This window comes from Magallana gigas, chromosome 2 (genome assembly GCF_963853765.1).
Source record: "Magallana gigas chromosome 2, xbMagGiga1.1, whole genome shotgun sequence".
NCBI lineage: Eukaryota > Metazoa > Mollusca > Bivalvia > Ostreida > Ostreidae > Magallana > Magallana gigas.
This window is the reverse complement of record NC_088854.1, coordinates 54796976-54817848: the sequence shown is the minus strand read 5'-3', so window position 1 is coordinate 54817848 and position 20873 is coordinate 54796976. Positions and strand designations below refer to the sequence as shown.

Here is a 20873-nt window from a genome sequence, read left to right as displayed (position 1 = left end):
TTTATGCTTCGCATTGGAATAATTTGGATCGCATTCGGTCGCGTCTGAAAAGTGCGCATGTCCACAATTATGATGAGACCTGATGCGACCACAAAAACGCATGCAACGAATGCGAGGGCTTGTGCAACATATGCGAAAGCTCGCACGAAGCCAAAAAATATCGACCGCATAGTGTTGTAAAGTGTTCGTGCGCCTATTGTGATAGGGGATTTAACGACCTATTTGTATTAATGTATTTAACAAAATTGATGGAAATGTAAACACGACAGTAAACAATTTTTTTTTAACAAAAAATATATAAAATGAAAAAAAGATCAAGTTTTTTTAAAGACATAAGAAAACATTCCCAGACATATATACAACATTGTGTATATCAGCCTAAAATATGTTTTTATACACATGTACATCTAATTTATTGAACGTGCATTAAATATCAAATATACCAATGTATTATATATGCATTAAATATTGACGTATTCCGAAGCTAAAATTTGGGTGATGTAACAGATTTAATGAAATTAAAAAATCATAATCATTATTAGAATTTATCAATTACAAATCACAGAAAATTTAATATTCTTGTTCTTTGTTTCAAGTTAAATAATTTCAAACGCAACATATATACATGACGCATAAAGATTACTCTTTTTAGTTCTTCACGATAACTGTTATATTGCTCTTTTGCAAAAGAAATTCAAAAATTGAATTTTCACAATATGTTGATTTCAATAAACATCCACTGCGAAAGTTAAAATATCTCTTAAATTCACAATTTGCAAATGTATCAATATTTTAATCGTTTAATTTGAAATAATAAATTTCTAAGACATCATATAAACAATGGAATTTCTATTTTTTAACCGCAGATAGGTTATTCTATTGTAGGCGGAGTGATTTTAAGTGTTAATAATTTTTCAAGACGGAAGTAAATGGTAATATATTATTAATGCTATCATTAAATAATTTGAACATTTTTGATTATGTTAAAAGGCTAAATACGATTGCATTTTTTAAATGTGGAACCAAGGCAACTTAGTGCAATGTTTACTAAACTTACTGACAAACCACAGCAAGTAAGTTTCAATCCTTCAGAAAATATAGCATAGGGTATATTAAAGGTTAAAAATCCATAGGAAACAAAACGCCAGAGGTAAAGCGATATATCTTAGCATTATTTAACGCCTGAGCCACCAATAGATCAGAATAATATCCCTAGGTGCAGTAAACAGCTTACCGTATTCTATTGTCGGAGGCCATTGGTTGACCGAGGGCAATAGGAGATGCATTAAATAATTGTTTCATTGCATAACTTTTTTTTAGTAAATGGTATTCACAAGTGTACTTTACAGAAGGTTTTCATACCAATATGCATTTAGATAATTGTAAATTAATACCAATATGACGTCTGCGCAATGTTGCATATAAACTTGAAACCTAGATCGGTTTTTCCGAAATACATTGCTGGTCAAATAAAACGCAGTCTATTGACCAACGGTTTCATAGATCGGTTTAGTGGTTAAGGAAAATGAATACAAAATTGACGAAAATCTTTATTTATATGTAATTAAACAACAAAATTTCTTTGATAAGGTAATACAATTTTTTTGCTCAGTTTACAAAGTAGTTTTACCTTGTGTGGTCTGTCCGTATAATGAATGGTCCATATAAGTTCCCGGAGCACAGAGTTTGCAAAAACTTGACCCCGTTTGGTCATTGTAACTTCCAGGGGGGCAATAAGAACACCATTGCTTGAAGCCATCGTTGTACTGACCCACGGGACACGGAAGACACTGATCTTCCTTACCGTAAGTTCCTGCTTTGCAAGCTATAAAGAAGAGAACAACAAGGGTATCTGTATCTGCGGTATATCCTAAAAGGACAAATATATGTTAAAAAAAGCCCCTTTAATTAAGTCAACAATAAGATATAGAAAGTCAGACAGATAATGTGGAATCATTGGAATTCTTGGTTATTTAAAAAAAAAACTATTTAAAGCTTAAAAATGTGAAAATGTTTCTTCATAATACGAACGTAGATAATAAAGAAAAACCGATAAGATAAAAAATTACGATCTGAAAATCATTAACCAATTATTGAGGTTATTTTAAGTCAACATCATTCTCAAAATACGTAATCACTATTTGCAATTTAAAAAACAAATAAATTAAAATGCGGCATCGGAAAGACAGTTTTAAAAGCAGTAAAAACTGCACATACCTGTTGAAGTACAAAAATGGGTGTTTTTCGCAGGCACGCATTTGTGACGAACTGGACAGAACGCATCTTCACATGTTCCTAAAATTTTCTGGGGGAAAACATTTTTCAGAATTAAAAATACAAAATATCAAATGCATGTTTACAAATTAAATACATCTTAAAGTAGAAATAAATACCCGTGACGAATTCAAAATGTTTGCGAAGATACTGTTGGAGTCCGGAACTCCCTCAAACTCGATGTCGTCAGCCTCTCTAGAGTTGATTCCACACTGGAAATGTTGGGTGTTGTAATTAATGGATTGACAATGAGGTTTACGAAGAAGACATTCGTTTATACATGCGTGGACTCCAATGTTTGATAAAATTTCTGTGGTAAAGCTGTCCAAACGATAGCCATGAGTTAAATTATTAGAGCAATTTGCAGCGAGCGAAGGAGCTAAGAAACAGAACCAGAGACAAATATTTCTCATTCTGTAGACGTAAGAAAACCGAATAATTTCTATGAACCATATACCTTACTTATATTAGCCTCTTAAACGAAGCGTAATCACTTTAAAATTATTCTCCATCACAAAGAAACATCTTTTTTCGTTAGAATAAACACAACAGTATTGTGTGATAAAAATGGGTTCCAGGAAGTAGACATACTTCAGAGGACAATCAGAAAAAGTAACATTAAATATTTAAACATTTTTGCCAGACTTGAAGAATAAGAAAGTACTTTAACCAGGATGATATTAGCTTTGAAGTACGCAACTGTTTAATTTAAAAAAAACTCTTTGGGTTATTTTAAAATTTTAATCCATTATATGCTCCCATACGTTCTGTTATTGGGTCAATATAACAAACAATGTTAGGGTTTCTTCCTTATTTTGTCTTAGTTATTTATCTTATGGATGAGAACATCAAATATTATCATAAAAAGCTGATACTTTAAATGATATTCCCATTCTTGTGGTTTTTGTTCAATTCTGCGATGAGAAAGCTTAGTTGTGACGGGGTCTTTGGCTTTTTAATGCATTAGCAAATGGCATGAGGGTTAACTTTTGAGGTACGAAAATATATAAATCAATGAAAACAAGAAAACTTAATTGACGCAAGCGTCAAATTGGCCGCAAAAAATATGTTTGTTGTATGAATCATCATTGGTTGTTTACATTAAAAACACACCACAAAGAAGCAAACGAGTTGGTTGTTATACAGTACTAATTTTAATAGTAAATTTTAATAGATTTGTACATTATTCTAATACAAAGTTCAGCTCATCAACTTATCATTATTTTCATGGAGATTATGTATTTCAAACCATTTTGATTTTTTGTTGCACTGTATTGAATAAAAACTTAATGCATCAGTTTATATGATTTCAAGAGACCACATAATAAAATAGAAATGGAATATTTTAAAGGTACATGTAAGATCGTGCTCATCCGTTAGAAATTGAACAATTAAAGTAAAAAATAAACGGGATAATTTTCTTCCCAGATTGAATTACAAATCTTATCTACACTTCCGTTTATGAAGGTAATCATGGTTATTAAATTGCATGAGGTTTTCAAAAGAATTAAAAATAAATCAGGTCAGCTCAAATTTCAGGTTATTTCAAATTTTTAGATCTTTCATATTTTTACATGTAAGTAAATAATTGATATGGATGTCATTTCATGATATTTTTCTATCACATTTCACATTGAAATAAAATAAATACACTCAAAAGTTAATTGACGATGAATATAGAAAAATTAAAATATATCATTTATATAATAGTTCTCGTCATTTAGGTCTTTAGTGTTTCGGGTCTTTAGTGTGTCCCGTATACCGATCCCGACACATTGTTTTGAAAAGAATGAAAAACTCTGAAGTTTTCCGAATAGATCATAGTTTCGATAAAATCGCGACTAACACAACAGTCTATGACCTGCATTACATTTACAAGAAAAACAAAAAATATGTAATATTTTTTAAAGTCTGAAAACACATTTCTACATGCAAATTTACTTTCAATTCATAAAAATAAGCATGATAATAATTTTATAAAAAAGAACTAGATCCCGCAGAAACGCAGTTACAATATCTAAATGTACATCAAATAACGGACCGCCTTCTGGCGGCCCGTAATAAACAATTCCGAAAAATCTGAAGAATTTTGAATTTTTAAAATATAAATTAAAAAAATAACTCCCAGTTCATGTGTATACACACCAATACAATTTTAGATGTTCTTACTTCAGTTATATGCTGCATGTGCATGTTTTTGCACATTCCTGTTAAATACAACTTATTTGCACATTCTAAGAAATATTTTTGATATCATTTATAAAATTGAATGCAATAAACAAATTACCGATTTTTTTTTACAGAAGATATCTTAAAACTTTTTTTCTGCTGATCGGTTGGTAAACAGCTCTTTCGGTTTTTGTTGTTGTTTTTTTTTTTTTATAAATTTATGATTAACTGAAATCGTAATAATGGTAATCCGGAAATATTGTATTTGTTTGAGTTTTGTTTATTTAAACAATAAAAGGGTTTCTTTTGTGATTCATGTTTGATATGGAGGTCACTGGTGGTAACATTGCAGAAAAATACATAATCCGCGTTAGCGGGGTATGTAAATGTTTTTTTTATGCACTGACTGCTACATTCGTAACCCGCAAGAATCATCAAAGAAAGCATTTTAATCTTTCTTTTAAAATATTGATCACTTGATCGTAAAAAGTAGGAAAAATTAACTATATCATTGTTAATGTATCTCAGTAATTAAATAAAAAATACCCAGCCAAATCGTCTCCTATTAGGAATGTGTGTCTGACATTATCATGATTACATGTATCTTGTACAGTCCATGATTTTTCTTACTTCGACGAAGGTTTCGACCAATTGATATATAGGTCATGCAGATTTTAGCCCTGTCACTTCAACAGAGCTATGAATTATCAATCAAAGAGGGAATCATACTTAGTGAATGTATATATTCATGTATATAATTACCGGAAGTGAATTTATAAATAAGAAGTCCGTACAGTGGAACCATGTGGGTCGAGTTCTTTGAGCACAATTAAATCTTTTACAAAAGTATCATAATTGGCGACGAGGATAAAGTTCCAAATGTGTAAAAACGTATAGTGCACGGGAAAGAAAACGGCAGTGTTCTTAAATGATTTACCAGCGTTGCAGGGCTTCGATGTACTCAGAGACTCGGCAACAGAAAGTGCACGGTTGCAAAAGTGGCTTCGTATCTTTAAAATACATTGTATACTGGACAGGCAAGGCTATGAGAGAAAGCGATACTGTTACATTGTGGGGGGGGGGGGGGTGTAGAACTTCAAGATGTATACTGGTAGTTCACGTTTGATCCCTGGTAGCCTGGAGATGGGGAGACGAAGTACAGTGTTGTGAAAAAACAGTTTTACGATTACTTCTTAAGTAGTAATATAGTAGATAGTAGTATTCATGTCGACATGCAAGATATTCATGTCAACATGCGAGTAATTATGTTAACAAGCGACTTATTTATGTCAACCTGCGAGTTGATTATGTTAACATGCAAGATATTTGTGTCAACATGCCAGATAACTATGTTTACATGCAAGTTATCTTTAACAACATGCGAGATAACTTGTACATGTTGACATTAATAAGTGGCATGTCAACATAAATAAGTCGCATGTCGACATTATTAACTCGCATGTCAATATTAATAACTTGCATGCTTACATCATTAACTCGCATGTTGACATAAATAAATCGCATGTTGACATGAGTATTTTGCATGTCTATATGATTATCTCGGATGTCAACATAAATAAGTCCCATATTGTTATAATTATGTTGCCTCTTGCATCTATGATGTAAAAGTCTGGTATTAGAATGTCATTTTATCTATAAAAAAATCAAATTATTAAAAAGATTTGTCAACATAATTATCTTGCATGTTGACATAATTTATCTTGCATGTAGGGGGCAGAAATATGCCACCATACATTATAGATACACGTGAATGAATTTCTAGTATACGTTTATATAAAAATAAAATAAGTAAACTAAAGAAAATCAAATCAAGGGCCCCATGGACCACATCACTAACCTGAGCAACGATAGACATAATGCAATCAGATATAATGAGTCATATACTAATTATCTAGACATTTTAGTAGAAGAGTTCCGGTTTAAAATGTTTTTTCAAATTTATCTCAAGATATTTTTATGTGAAAGATTTACCCCTTTTGTAACAGTATGAGTTCATGGACATGTCACATATTAAGTGGTTCAGTTCTCAAAAATATATTAAACAATTGTTTATATATCTTTATACCTATATCAAACTTGAGCCTCTGATTGGGTTAAGAATTGTCCGGTGGAATTGTCAATCTAAGCGACTGAGATCATCAATATGTCAAGATGCTCGCATATATGTAATAAGTGGACCTCCACCAACCCTCCTACTTCCACAATATATGGACCCGCCCAACTCCCGAAGTTCACGATTTTTAACTTGCCTGAATCTACACAACCTGAGGATGCTTCAACACAGGTTTCAGCTATTCCGACCACACATTTCCTAGAAATATTTTTGAAAAATAAAAGCAAATTTTCAATTATTTTTTATTATCTCCCCTTGAAAGAAGGTGTGGCCCTTTATTTTTACAACCTTGAATTTCCTTCACCTGATTATACTTTGTAAGAAATTTGTTGTAATTGGCTCAATGGTTCTGGAGAAGAGCCATTGAATTTCACACCTAGAAAGGGATTGGGCACATGCCTCAAATGTATATAAATTGTATAACATTCACATAAACAATTTTTTTTAAAAAGCCCTAAAATTAAAGAAACAGGTGAAATAAATCAAAACTCGATAGACACCTAGGGAAAGCAGAGAAATCATTGACAAGCAATCATCTACATATTTCTCTCAGTCTGATAAAATTCTTTTCAAAAGTAAAGAACTCTTTTAAGGGTTGGGCAAGTTTTTGGGAGGTTCTTAAAAATGACCAAAGAGTATATGTAGTTCCTGCTGCGCTTGCTTCAACGGTCGCAATGAGATATATATTATACATGTAGAAAAGAAGGAAGTGATGGTGAAGATGTTATTTTGTTGTGTATCTCTTTAAAAAAAGATTCTTGTTGCTGTTGATTAATTTATTACGCGTTATTACGCGTTAACACTTACTGTGATATTTTGTTCTGCTTTGATTCGTGCATAGCAAGAAACATCTCACTCAAATAATGGTTACATATTAAAATACCTTAATGGAACACTGTAAACATTTTAATTGCAAAAAAGAACTTGGACCTTAATAGCGGAAACCGTTACCACGTACCTTTAAAATACGTACGTAGACTTTAAGAATACAAAATGAGTAAAGAAAAGAGGAAAAAATCTACATATAAATAACATTTTTAGGTAATAAAATCTAAAAGATATTTTTTTTATTACTTTAAATAATATAGAAATATATTATAATATCAACTGAATATAATCGAAATCTTTTAATAATGACAAATCTTGATGTAATAATATGGAGACATTTTTTTCCTAGAATAGTTTCTAGCAAAAATTTTAGTGAATTAATTACTTACCGAGTAATTTGTTTAGTATGTTTTCATGAATTAAAATTTGTGTAAAAATAATACTTTTAAAAGTGATCACTATTTTCGCGTTGAAAAACAAATAAAAATACGGCATCGAAGCAAAACAATTTTAAGCAGTAAAAACAGCAGTTACCTGTTGAAATGCAAAAATTTGTGTAAAAATAATACTTTTAAAAGTGATCACTATTTTCGCGTTGAAAAACAAATAAAAATACGGCATCGAAGCAAAACAATTTTAAGCAGTAAAAACAGCAGTTACCTGTTGAAATGCAAAAAAGTGTGTTTTTCGTAGGCACATATTTGTAAGAAATGAACAGAGCGCACTTTTGCAAGTTCCTAAATTTTCCTGTCCAAGGAACACATTATATAGAATTTAAAAAAAAGAAAGCAGAACCAAAAGTATCAAATGCATATAAACAAAATACATCATAAAGTATAAATAAATACCCGTAAAGAATCCAATACGTAAACGAAGATATTGTTGGAGTCAAAAACTCCATCAAACTCGATGTCATTAGCCCCTCTAGAGTTGATTCCCAATGGAAATATTGGGTGTTATAATTGATAGATTGACAGGTTTTACGATAAAGACATTCTTTTATACAGGTGTGGATGCCAATATCATATAAAATTCTCTTTTGGGGTTGTCCAAACGATAGACATGTGTTAATTTTTTAGGGCAATTTGCAGCGACAAAAGGAACAAAGAAGCAAAACCGGAGACAAATATTTCTCATTCTGTGTACTTGAAAAAGAAATGAGTGATTTTTATGAATCACTTTATGAATGATACTTAATTTATATAAGCAGCTCAAACGAAACATAATTACTTTGCTAGAAAAATTATATTGATTCATTTTTTAAGTTATTTTCAATATAGAAAGAACTTCTATTTATAAGAGTAAACATAATATGAAACCTTGAATTGACTACGGGTAGTGCATCTACTTTTAAGGACAATTAGAAAATGCAGTATTAAATATCAAAAACCGTATCATCAACCTTGATGAATAGAAAATGTACTTTACGGAGGATGAAAATTTGGAAGTAAAAAACTGTATATGTTTTGTTCAATATTGATTACAATAGGTTTTAGCTCTATATATCATTCTAGAATAATTAAATGCTCTCAAACTTTTCGTCTTTGGATAAATTTAGAGAATAATGCTATTGGGTTTCTTCCTTATTCTGTTTTAATTATCAACTTTTGGTTGAGAACATAAAATATTATCATTAAAAATTCGATACCTTTTTTATAACATTATGTTCGAACTTTTTTTCACGTTGTAAATCTCTTGGTCTATTATGAGAAAGCTCATCAGTTGTGGTGGAATCTTTGAGTTTTTCAATAAACTTTTGACGTACGTGGATGGTTAATTAAAAACAAAGAATAGATCCAGAAAATCTCAAAAAATTTAAAAATGAAAGGCTGATATTCCTTAACATATGTAAGAACCTCCTGTCTACAATAATCATGGAAAATCTACCATTATTTGATAATTTTAAAACAAAAATGAATAGAAAGGACACTTTCTGGCGGCAATTGTTTATAGTTTGAATATATTTTTTTATCTTAAAGATTCATATTCTCCAGCCTTAGCTCTGCATTCAGCTTTTGCATAATGCTTCCATTGGAATTAAAAAAACCCAGATTTGATGTTATAGGTGTGGAATTCTTCACACAAAGGTACACTGAGGAAGATCAAAGCATAAGACCAAATCTTCCTTGATAATTAAATTTTGTTAGCTGTCAGTGGGTACTGGGTATAGTCAACTTTTAATTACAATACAAGAAAAAATATGTGGTGCAATATGTCGAAGGAATTGAAACGCCATGTGATATGTTTGCCAGTAAAAATACGCATCAAAGAAGATTCAATAACAAATTAAAATGCTGAATTTTTGTTTCAATATGTGGGTGATTTTTTCATGGAATGCAAAAAACGTTTTCATTTTAAATATTTTCAAATCTGCATAACAGGTTTGCAGCTGTTCTTTTGACTCTTGTGTCATTTCCCCCTTGTATTTAGTATTGAAATGCTAATGAGGATACATATGATAGTAGCTTTTTAAAAGAGCAGTCCAGCTTACATATTTGAAAAAAAATTGGAAAGTTATATATAATACTTTTTCTGATACCTTTACTGATTTTGGACCGTTTTTAACTTGATCGATTTAATTTCAGCTATGTTGAAAATATCAAAAATCACGATATTGGTTCCCCTTCTTTATCTTCAATGCAAACTACTTTTGTCCATTTCAGCTAATTTTTGTAAGATAACAAAAAGAAAAGGAATATAAACAGCAAAATGCTTAAGAAAATAAACAATTATGTAATTCTGAAATTGATCGGTATTTTACTAAAGGCTTTAATTACAACAAGAGGCCAATGGGCCATATCGTTCAAATGAGCAACAATAGGCATGATAAAATTAGCTTAATGGAGATATAATACAAAATATCTGGACAAAGTGGTATAATACATGTCGATCCTGTATAAATAAAAATTGATTTTCCCCCTGAATATTCTTATGTTTATAATCAACTCCCTTTTTCTAACAGGATGATTTTATAGTCATATCACATGTTGAGCATTGCAGTTCTAAAAATGATAATAAACAATTGTTTATATAGGGGATATAAACCTACATCAAACTCTGATCCCCTTGTAAGGCCCAAGAATCATCCAGGGGCCAGAGTCTAAACAATCGTAAAATCGTAAAGAATCAGAAATATGTCAAAATTATTGCATATAAGTAAAACCATATGGGATAACATTTTCAATTTCGTGAGCAATTAAAATGTTTTCCTTTGTACAACTGGATCCCAAATGTGGCCCCACCCTACCCCTTAAAATATTAATTTTAACGTCTATCTGAAGTTGCTTCCACTAAAGATACAGGTTTTCTAAGCAAAAGGTTTTTGGGTTTTTTTTACAGATTTTTAAAGATTTTTCTCTATATATTCCTATGTAAAAATTTGCCCCCCCCCCCCCCAATGTGACCCCATCCTACCCCTAGAGAGCTGAACACATTTGAATTTACCTTACCTGAGGATGTTTCAACACAACTTTCAGCTTTTCTTGCCAATTGGTTTCTGGGAGTTTAATAAGTCCTAAGAATTCTTATGTTGTAATTCAAGTTTACAATATACAATCTTTGTTTACACATATTTCTTATTGTTGCTCAATTTTCTAGTCTTCCAAAGAAAATAACAAGAAATCATATTTACGCAAGCGTCAAATGGGCCGCGAAAGTATAATTGTTGTATGAATGATCACTACAAAGAAAATAACGAGTTGGTTGTACTAATTTCAATGGTAGATTTTAATTTTAATTATTTTTTAGCAACTCGTTTTTAACATTTTACTTTTATTAAGAATAGAGTTCGATTATATTTTTCCAAAATGGAATTATAAATCTTATCTACACTACAGATTATAAAAAATAATCATTGTTATTTCAAAAGAATTAAAAAATAAATCAGGTTAGCTCAAATATTCAGGTCCATATAAATTTTCAGTATTTTCATATTTTTGCGTAAAAAAAATGATATGGATGTCATTTCATGATAATTTTCTACCACAAAGCACATGACAATATAATAAATTCACAAACAAAGTCATTTTATTTGACGCAGCACATAGAAATTCAAATACATCATTTATATAAAAGTTCATGTCATTCAGGTCTTTAGTATTTCAGGTCTTTAGTATGTCCCGTATACCGATCCCAATACAATGGAAAGCTCCGAAATTTTCCGAATAGATTATAGACTCGATAAAAACACGTCTAAGACGACAGTCTATGACCAACTTTTCATTTACGAGCAAAACAAAAAATATGAGATATTTTCAAAAGGCATAAAACATATTTCTACATGCAATTTTACTTTTAATTGATAAAAATGAGCATAATATTAATTCATGAAAAAAAAAACTATCCCGCAGAAACGCAGTGACAATATTTAAATGTGTATCAAATAACGGACCGCCTCCTGGCGGCCCGTAATAAATTAAAAAATATTTTATTGATACGTTCATGTTATTTTTATTATGTTGACATATAAAACAATCTGATTAATTAAAATACTTTAAATTGTCTCAAGATGGATTGTCACAGTCTAGATAAAATTTATTTCTATAATAAGTAAACATCAATACTCTGCTGTTTTTGGGAGTTGATTTTAATCAACTCTCCTATGCAGTTACTCAGACAAACCGAAAGTGAAACAGTGTTTGGACCTTAGCACTAATCATTGCTGCTGACAAGACTTAGTTATTGAAAATAATTGATAAATTTGATGTAATCTATGCTAAAACATTGTTTTTCAAGGAAACTTATTTATAAATACCTTGAAAGCCTCGTAATACCATGTTAAGTTTTTTTTATTATGAATGTAAGAAAGAAAACTGGCTATTATTAATCAAAACAAGTAAGCTAAGGGGATAATAAGTAAAATTTATTGTTTTAAACAATGTTTTAAACCGGCTTATCTGACACGATTTTCTGGCAGCAATTCATGTAAAATTAATAAGTAAAAATAAAACGTTTCGCCACTAATACTACACGAATTACTATACACCGTTCCTTTTATTGAAAATCATACTCTAAATCCAGTCTACTGCTTTTCAAATCGATAAAACTCGAAAATAGAGACCGGGAGTGAATGGATTACGTCATACTTTGGGGTAGACCTTTCCTGGTTTGTTTTTTTATTTGTCGTTAAGAACAAAGCAAAAGAATGGCAAAGACTGATAAATGTACAGAGATAAGTCAATTAAATGATTGGTTAGAAAAAAATTGCAGAATGTCCAGGTCAGTCACTAAGTGCTAATGCAGGAGAGAAAGTGTCATGTCTAACTAAAGACAAATATTCACAAAGTGGTAATATGTCTTACTGACAATTGATAAAGTATTGTTTGTATGATAAATTAAAAATTTTAATTCTATCTATTAATTCAGAATTATTTGATTTTAAAATCTCTAATATATGCTTTAAAGAGCAAAAACAAATGTTGTAGGTACTTGTCATTACGGGATATGTGTCTTTTTAATACATTCTTGTCTATCACACCCCTGCGAATGTTATTGTCATTTAAATTTTAAACCACGTGGTTTTATTTGACCCTTTCAGTTTCGCAGTAAAAATCGTGCCTCGTGTTTATAGTCTATTTTTGAGAATCTAGGCACTTGTAGTCAAATATAAATTCTAGAGGTTTATTGATTTTAAACTTAATCTTCATTAATTGGTGGATAAAATGTGTTCTAGAAATAAATGTGACAATACAAAAAATAGGTTTTTTTCTGCTGTTGCGACAATTAACATGCGTAGTAGAAATCCCCCCTAAGAATTAATTTTCGATCCCCGCCTGACCTAGTAAAAACATCAATAGTGAAACAGACTGTACTATTTTATGCAGAATGTTCCTTGAAAATGGCTCGATACACTAAGTTCTAATGCAAAACATTCACCATTATTTTTTTTAAAAACATGGTATTGCACACCACAAGCATCAAACATTAAGCAACCCCATGTTTATATTATCAACTACTCTACACGTGGTTGAACACGAACGATAACTCTGTTCTGAATATCATCGTTTAATTCAAAAAACCGCTAGATGGTGAAATAAGACATACATCTTAGAAGATGTTGATGTTTTAACGTAAATCAAAGTAGAATATGATATGAAAATCGACCAGTACTTACGTATTTTGAGAATATTATCCTAACACTTATACTTCTGCTCGAAATTTCACAGGAACTGAACAAATCTCGGTGAAGTCTCGTGAACTTTCATTCGAGCACCTCTGGATTTTTTACATACTTAGTAACGATAAAGAAAACATTCCGAACACATTCGCAGGGGTGTATCAGGCGCAAATTTGGATGCGTTTCTTGGAAAAAATGAACTTAACTTCGAAAGCGGTTTAATTTGAATTTATTCGAAGAGCAACAAAAAAGGATTTGCAAATGATATTTTAAAACTACGATATAAACTATGAGTTTTTATCTTCTTAAAATTAAGATAAGTACTACTTCTATTTTCATGTACTACCTCACGGGAAATATAAATTTGAAAACATAACAACCATGCATTATCTCTGAATTCATAGGTCTAATATTGGTGTGATATATATACAGATTAGAGAAATCTGCCCTGATTTCTGCTGAGCTTCTGATGATAGACATTAAGAAATTGATAAAGATTTTTTTTTAATGTGACTGATTTTGTACGTTAGAAAGTATAGAAAAAATAGTATAAACTTATGTCTCATAACCTGTAAAAAAATAACATATATATTCCAACGAAGCTGTACAACATGAAAATTAAAATTTATCTTGATTCTTCAGTCGATAAGATTGTATATATTGTTTAATGTATTGGTCACCCAAAATTTATAATCTATATTGATTTTGCTTAAAATTCATTGTTCAAAATTTAAATTCAGTTTAGTTAACTAAAGAGTCAATGAACGAGAAGGCAAATTCAGACTTATTTTCGATGTGCAAAAATAGGGTTTATTTTATAAATAAGGTAATTTATGTTAATCCTTGGATTGTTAATTGTTATATCTTATGTTTTCATATATACATACCTTGTTAATTTACATGTGTAATTGTTATTAAGACTTACATAATTTTTTAATGTTGTACATCACAGTTTTTATACGGTCTTAAAGGTTTTCAATTTCCGTAAGCAAATTTTATGAGCGATCAGTCAATCAGAAAGCCCTGTAGTCTGGTGCTATTTTTACAGTCTTTATGCTAGGGAAAGCTGCACAGATATTGTTGATCGTTCAAGACACCTCTAACCTCCCCATCCATCCAATACTTCTATCTTTGTATAAATAAAAGTGAAAATCTTGCAGATAGCCTTTTTGTCTTTTTTATGCACCATTTTTATCTCCATCGTATTTCAGTTTGGTATTTTTTTTAGCTTGTGAACTAGTTTTAGCAATTTCGTTGCTGGGAGAACCCTTTGTTATATAATCTTCAATTTGTTTTCTAGTCAAATGTTTGTGGATCTTCCAGCCACTTTTGTTTATGTTTATATGTTCTATAATTTTGCGTCATTTTTAAATAAATTGCCTTTTTATGCACCACTTTTGTTTCCATTGTATTTCATTTTGGTAGTTTTTTAGCATGTTTTGTGGCTGGGAGGCCCCTTTTGTTCTATACTCTTCAATTTGTTTTAATCAAATGTTTGTGGACCTTCCAGCCACTTTTGTTTATATGTTCTATAATTTTTGCGTCATTTTTATTTAAATGACAATATTTTAACAATCACGAGGTGTTACTGTCTTTTTTCAAATGGAAACAAACAAGCGTCAATGTCGCCTTGAAAGGTTAAGAAGGGGTTTAAACATAAATTCCTTTAGAGATGAACAGCAAGAATATCGCAAGTAAACAGGAAGCCAATGAAGATTCTATTTGACAAGCAAGACAGCTGTAAATAACCCGTTCAGATTTTAACTTCGGCTCGCACATGAAGTTCGGTAGTACTGTATACAGGGTTATTTTCGCCCCGTGTAATTTTCGCCCTTTTGCACTTGCAAAACGTTTCGTCTAGATTACGCTAGACACAGTTGTATAAAGGAGAGATAAAATGAGAAATTTGAGTTCGCTCAGCCCTAAATTCGCCCGCTGACAACGAGAGCGAAAGGGGCGAAAATAAAACGGGGGCGAATATTGGCACATTGCATTTGTGATCTTTAATTTCGATTTAACCTTCAACCACTTCTATTAATTAATGAGCTCGTTCACCAACTGAATCGTCAACGACGTTGTGCATTCAGTTTCGTAACTCATTCCACAAAACGCTACTACAGTTGAATCCGAGCAAGAATATTTTGATGAATGAAACTTTAATTTTCTTTATAGAATTTGATTTATACATAAAGGACTTAAAAAGATTTGATGTGTGTTTTTTATTACATTTATTTTCTGAAATGCATGAAAACTTTCTGCACTTTTTCTTACGCGTAGACTCAATTCATGTAATCTACGCGTGCCTTCCGGTTTGAGACTTCGGCTGACAGTAAACTAATAGACGGGATCACGTGACTCCGTTTAAAAATCATTGCCTTACTTTCAAATTTATAAGTTTAACATTAATGAAACTTAAAATATTCCTGTTTTCGACAGTGATATAGAGATCAAAACATAATAATAATTCTACTTGAAACAATTTAAACTTCATGATCTTAATAGTTCTTAACCGTTTAATTCTACTTTCTATGAATAAAACATGTTGTCATAAGATACACATAATACAATGTTATCAGTGATGAAAGAAATAAAAATCAAAATTTTGGTTTGAGGTTTTTCCCCTCTGCTATATCACATCTGAGAGCATTGATATCAACATTTATTAGCACGCTTTTTTCATTCTTCTTGCAAGTAAGACGTTACGGATGGCAATCAGATGGATATTCAAAGAAATCTGTCAACTCCGATTCATAATGATCTCTTTGTTGGTGTGTGTGAAATGACCTATCGTCAGAACGAGGTGTAGTGAATCCCCTACACTCAGGGTTCTTTTGACATTTCTGCTTGCATCTATCTGGACTATAAATCCCTTCGTAGAATCCGTTGCGACCGCGTTGTTTGTCATATTTTTTCAGGTCTGAAATATGAGCAATATTGGTACATGTAAGTCCTTTGATCTATTTAATAGGCAGTTGATACAAAAGGAAATAAGTTAATACAAGAAGAAAAAGAAAAAGATGAGAAAGATGATGCAAAAAAGTCATTTTGACGCGTTTTTAATTGCTACTTCTTCTTAAATTATTAAAAGTAAATCGTATTTTGAATATTTCTTACTGTTACTGTGTTCTGTTGGGATTCGTGCATTGTATGTATTTTGAACAATCCTTACAAGAGAGTTGTGCTTCTCGATCTTGAAAAGTATTTTCAGTACAATTCTTACAGGAATTTTGTCCTACTTCATCTTGATATGTTCCCACAGGACATTGCAGATAATTAGTTTGTCCTACAGCAAACATTGACTTTATAGGAATAAATTCTATTAATATGAAATGGTATAAAATTTAAATGCAAATTCAAGATGATGGATAATTTTTAATTGCAAAAATATAACGTCGGCGAAATGTTTATATTTGCAAACGCATTTTTAGCCATTGAAATAGTGCTTCATGACCATTTACAACAACTTTTACGGTAAACTATTGATTAATTGCAAAATTTGCATCTTGGAAAAAAATCACTAGATAGCATTTAAATTCACTCCAAATGTACCTGAAGCAGATTGATAGTGTCCAGCAGGGCAAGGTTTGCAAGAAGCTGTTAAAAATTAAAGAATTCTCCGTCAGTACATTTTGACAACTAACTGATAATAACGTAATTAAAAATAGCATACATGCACATTTTCTTAGGAACCTAAAGCATGAGCATTAATGAAAATATTGACCTGAGCGCAAATATGCACTGCTTCATTTAATTTCAAAATTGAACTTTTAACAATGTGTGGACTTATTTCTCGCTCATTTTGAAAGACAGTAAAAATTGTTCAGTACAAACACAGATAAATCAAAATCTTGTATATAGCGAAGTTTTGTGGAATACCTGGCAACATTCTTAACAAAACCTTGCAACTTTTTATGTTATAACGAACTCGGCTATAATTAATTTGATTTTATTTATTCAAATGCATTTGTATTAAGCACCATGATTCATTCTGATAAAAAAGAAAATACAGGGAAAGTTAAAGGTCTCAATAAAATTTTTGTTGAGTATTTATTGGACTGTGTGTTTTAGTATTAAATTGGATTTAAAAATAATTAATTTAACATACATTTAAAAACTTCAGGTTGCAGGATCCAATTACCTACAGCTCAATTTTAAGTTTCAAAAGATTCATCGATTAAAACATAAGAACTCTCTGTCAGCTCTTCTTTCCCGGTGATTTTTACTTTATAAAAGTCAAGCAGCAACAAGACAGATAAAGTGAATTGATTTTAAGGGGGCCTCAAGGTGAACAATTACGTAACTCGCATCTTTAAGGGGAATGTGCGGCAAAGTTGTACATTTGAGGATAAAAATGTAAACATTTCTCGAACTGGCTTGTTTCTGCCCGAAACTGACCAAAACTGTTGACAAAAGATATTAAAGGATTAAATATGAGATTCTACATGTTGTTTTGTATGCAAATTATGCATTCAAGAACAGGACAACGTATTTTTAATCACTTAAAACAGCTGTCTGTCGAACTGCGCAGCTGCAGAGTTATTTGGATGATTTTTGTTGTAACTTTGCCTAGGGTACCCTATTTTTATCAGTCGGCATAGATTTATTTTTAGAACATGAATAATTCAGTCTATACTTAGAACTCTTGTGTCTATGGAGACCCACTGACATTATATTTTCATAGAAAAAAATAAATGTCAATTAAACACAATCCGTGTTGAATTTGATATACATCTCTATACCTGTCCCTGTTTGTTTTAAACTATGAATGAAATTAAATTCTTTTTAGAAATGGTATAGAGGTCCAAAAAAGTTATTGTCTTAAATTAAAAAGGTACACATCATATTTCAGTGAAAATATCTCTTTAATGTACATCCATAGACAGAGACAAATATATCTTGTGGGAATTGAGGTCAATTTTAAGAATATGGTACCCTAACTACTTTGAGACAAAATAACAACTTAATTAGGAAGCTTAGACTTTTCCCTCTACAAATGGTTGTAGAGAGGACACCAATGGACCCCTTAATATTTTTTCAGATTTTTAAATCTTCAAAAAAGTCTGTAGCTACGCAGTTCGACAACTGTTCTAAGTAATTAAAGAGGCATTGTCCTGTTGTTGTATGCATACATTTCAGGCAAAATGATATATAGAGCTTCTTTTTTATTGCTTTTTTATCTTTAGGCAACCTTATTTTGCCAATTTTGGGTAGAAACAAGCAAGTTCAATAAATATTTACATTTTTATCCTCAAATGTACAAGACGACCGTACATCCCCCTTAACAACGATTTTCTTTTATTTTAAAAACTTGAGTTGGCTCACTACACCGTGAAATATTTTCTCAAATCAGCAGAAATTTAATTAAGTTAACATGAACAAAAGCTCCAGGGTGGACTCGAACTCATGATCTGCGGTTCAGAAGTCCAATACTTTAACAACTGAGCTACGACGATATACAACTCAAGTGAACGATATAAACAGTTTAACAATATAAAAATAGTGCCTGTTTGGGAGGGTAACTGTTGAAATTGACACCCCGAGAAAATCATTGTCAACCGACGCGAAGCGATATTCAGAAAATGGTCGGTATTTATTTCATTATACTGAATGTCTTAATTTTAAAGAAGATTTTACTGGTTTTATATAGAAATAAAGTGAATTCCACGGCGAACTGTACGCGCATAATTTATGTGCATGTAACAATTCGTTGTGTTACCCGTTGCAAAGTATGTTGCTAACGCTAAGGGTAATAGAACGGATTACCAATTGCGTCTAAACCAATCAGATTTCAGTATTTAACATGAAAGTATAATAAAACATTTAAATCACCATCTTGTAACGTAGTGTCTTAAAAAGTATAAGTGTAGGTGTAGTGAGGTACCTTAACAATAGCAGTTGACATTTAAACAGTAAAATGCTTTCTTTGGTGATTCATGCGAGACATGGTGTTGATATTCAGAAAAAAATATTTTTTTCTCCAATGGTCGATACCTTAATAAGACATAACCCGCATGAATCATCAAAAAAAGGCGTTTGTTGTTTTTAATTACAATTTTCTTTTAAGTAATCAATAAATTGATTGTAAAAAGTAAGTTACATTAAATCAATCACTGTTAATGTACATCACTACGTTAGCTAAAAGAAACAGCCTAATCCTATCCTATAGACATTTGAGTCTGACATCATCATGATTAACAGAGCGTGCAGAGTTCAGTCTTGTCAGTTTCCTGTCAATTTCTTGTGAAATTCAGTTGCTGTATAGATTTTGGCCAATCGATAAACGGGGCGTGTAGTTTTCAGTCTGGCTGTTTCTATAGAGCTATGAATTAACTGTAAGTTTTCGGAAAAAAAAACCCAGAAGGAATCATACGCGATGAATGTAAATATACTTTTTTGAGTGACTTTATTTTCACAATGATTTCTTTATTTACCATCCATTTATTTAAGATTTCTAGAGAAGGTATTTTTAATTTTCAATAAGCACAGACAGTATTGATTTAAAACAAATCATGTTTTTATAGAGTCATGGATAAAGCATGATAAATCCACTGGTTTGTAGGACTTTGCTCAACCAAGTTGTACTAAAGTTAAACGTCAACGACACACCTTGTGAAACACACCTATTGTTATGATGCATCTTTTAATAATTAAAAAAAAAATTTGGCAGAGTGATTCTAAGCGTTTGTATTTTTTCAAGTTGGAGGTATTTTTTTGACATAAGAAATGCTATAATCAAATGAAATAAAAATGTTTGAAAATGAAAGAAATACGCTTTGAACAATCAACGATATTTTTATCTGCAAAAAACTAAGACAACGCAGTTTAGTGTTAAATGGAATCAAAATTTAAAGTAGGTGTGAAAAGTGCAGGAAAAAAAAGGAAAAAATATAATAAAATATGCATAGGAAAAATACCGAAAAAAGAAAAACCATGTGGTTTAATGAAAGTTTAAATTTTTGAGTGATTAATATAGTTATACATGTAATACCTGATGATATCGCTCCGTATAAAAAATAGTCCATGTAAGTTCCCGGAGGACAGAGTTTGCAAGAACTTGACCCCGTTTGGTCATTGTAACTTCCAGGAGGGCAATAAGAACACCATTGCTTGGAGCCATTGTTGTACTGACCCACGGGACAGGGCAGGCACTGACCATCCTTACCATAGGTTCCTTTGCTACAAGCTATATAGATGAATACTGTTTTCCTCGTTTTAAGAGAAATGAGCGTGTCTTATGTAACAATTGACGTTCGATACAAAGTTTAGAACATTCCATTCGAACGAAAACTTTACCACTTCAATGCGCTTCTTTGTATTTGTACTCTTTAAAATTCTGAATATCTTGTTGAAATC

The 20873-nt window shown here is 31.2% G+C and overlaps 1 long non-coding RNA gene across 1 annotated transcript; it reads right to left on the bottom strand.

The window, feature by feature from the left end:
* Positions 1 to 1614: 1614 nt before the first annotated feature.
* Positions 1615 to 2709, bottom strand: LOC136273151 (uncharacterized). The gene is made up of 3 exons (XR_010711361.1): positions 2394 to 2709; positions 2218 to 2305; positions 1615 to 1825 (listed from the first exon to the last, which is right to left on the bottom strand). It is a non-coding gene; the product is annotated as an uncharacterized lncRNA (long non-coding RNA).
* Between the last annotated feature and the right edge of the window lie 18164 nt (positions 2710 to 20873).